Source organism: Vigna unguiculata, chromosome 11 (assembly GCF_037176805.1).
Source record: "Vigna unguiculata cultivar grain cowpea cultivar isolate G323 ecotype 2 chromosome 11, ASM3717680v1, whole genome shotgun sequence".
Classification (NCBI taxonomy): domain Eukaryota; kingdom Viridiplantae; phylum Streptophyta; class Magnoliopsida; order Fabales; family Fabaceae; genus Vigna; species Vigna unguiculata.
The window spans coordinates 33,029,181-33,031,647 of NC_140802.1; positions in this window are offsets into that span (position 1 = coordinate 33,029,181).

The following is a 2,467-nucleotide window of genomic DNA, read 5'->3' on the forward strand; positions in this document are numbered from 1 at the left end:
TTGGTATTTTGATATAAAGCACTATCTTAAAACCCGAGAATATCCTGAAACAGCTTCTGAGAATGATAAAAGAACCCTAAGAAGGTTAGCTTCGAGTTTTATTCTAAATGGGAATGTCTTGTATAAAAGAAATCATGACATGGTACTCCTCAAATGTGTCGATGCAAGAGAAGCAAGGTTGATATTGAAAGAAATTCATGAAGGGGCTTTCGGTACACACATGAATGGGCACTCTATGGCTAAAAAGATTTTAAGAGCTGGTTATTTTTGGTTGACTATGGAAAATGATTGTTACATGCATGTGAAAAATGTCAGACCTATGCAGATAACATTAATATAGCTCCTACAACCTTAAATGTTCTATCTGCACCATGGCCATTTGTGATGTGGGGAATAGATGTTATTGGAGCCATAGAACCGAAGGCGTCAAATGGACATTGTTTCATTCTGGTTGCAATTGACTATTTCACCAAATGGGTGGAAACTGCTTCTTACGCCAATGTTACAAGAAATGTGGTAGTAAAGTTTATAAAAAAGGAGTTGAAATGTCGATATGGGCTGCCTAATAAAATTATCTCTGACAATGCAACTAATCTAAATAATCAAATGATTAAAGAGTTATGTGAAGAATTCAAAATTCAACATCACAATTTGTCTGCTTATAGTCCGAAAATGAATGGGGTCGTTGAAGCTGCTAATAAGAATTTAAAGTAGATTATGCAAAAAATGGTGATTACATATAAAGATTGGCATCAAATGCTTCCCTTTGCCCTACACATATATCGTACGTCGGTATGGACCTCAACTAGTGCAACGCCTTTCTCTTTGGTATATGGGATGGAAGCAGTCCCTCCTTTTGAGGTAGAAATCCCATCTTTGAGGGTGCTAATGGAAACTCAGTTAGAAGAAGCAGAATGGGTTCAGGCTAGATTTGACCAACTTAATTTAATTGAAGAAAAAAGGTATCAGAGAAGGATGAAAAAGGCATTTGATAAAAAGGTTCATCCTAGAGAGTTTCATATAGGTGATCTGGTCTTGAAAATGATTTTGCCTATACAAAAGGCCCATATGTAGTGAAGAAAGCATTTTCAAACGACGTGTTAGTTCTATGCGTAATAATCTGATAATGATTGGGAAATATTGACATTGTTCTTATGGTTCATTGTATTATGCTTTATTGTAGTCAAGTCTGGATTGTTGTTTCTTTGTAATTTTGTTTTACGTTCTTTTGTAAGTGTCTTTTGGCATCACACTAAGCTTTTTGAAATAGAATACCATGGGTTTAAATCACGAAGTACAAGTCATTCAGTATAGCCCAAAGTGGTTCTTGAAGGGTGTCATGGAACTGAGCAAAATAAACAAAGAAGATCACAAGTCGAAATTGTTTGACTATGCAATTGCAAATAAAGTGCATCACTAGAAGAGGCAAAAGAAAGTGAAGAGAATTAATCAGAGTGAGGAGATATGATTTGTCTATGTTTTGTGGCATTGAGGGTAGCAGATCAAATACTTCCTATTTTGAAGCATTTACACTCATGTTGTTTGAATCCTCCAATTCATCAAGATTTCCCCAAGATAAAGGATTTGCCAAAGAAAAGAAAACATAAATAGTACACGCAAATAAAAAATAAACAATGATATGTGTCTGATGCCATTTGTTTTTATCACTAAGTTAGCTTTTTGAAGAGAATGGGGCAATCAAGTTTTAAAATGATGTGTGGCCATCTTCTCCTCAACCGAAAAAATGATGAAAAATATATTTCTATTGTACCCTTTTTGAGCTAAAAAATAATAATTTGTTTATAAAAAAGCCCTGAATAAGGATCATCAACATGTCAAGAATTGCAAGGCTATTACAGGGACTCAATTAAGTGAAAAAGCATTTCAATAGAAAAGCCAAAATTTGAAAATACAAAAAGAAAGTCATAAATTAATAAATCTGAATGGCTAAAAAAAGAACTTGAGAAGAAAAAGTTGAGAATGAAGAGAAATTTAAAAGTTGAAGACCCTAGATGATAGCCGAGGTGATGATCTTGCAAATGATCTTTGTTACAAAATGTAAAAGCCACTAATAATTTATTTGGGCCTCCAATACCTATTTCTTTCAAAACCCTTAAGCCTGGGCCACGTTACAAGCTAATAAAAGTCCTCACTGATTGAAAAATGTCTGTTAGATTTTGTTCATGGGAATAACTTAGAAACAAAAAGAATTTGGTTTATGACACATCATTGAAAAAAAGGGAAAAGAGAGAAAAAAACAAAAACTCAGTCAGTTGTTAAATTTAGTCAAAAGTTTTAAAATGAGGCAATCCTTTTTGATACAAGTCTTTCCATTGAAACACGGTGTTGTCACAAAATTGAGTCAACTGTGTAACATCTATCCATGGGTTTAAACATACATGAGATGTATTGTGCATCAAAGAAAAGAATGTAAGGCATACGATGCTCTCATTCTACGTAAAGATTT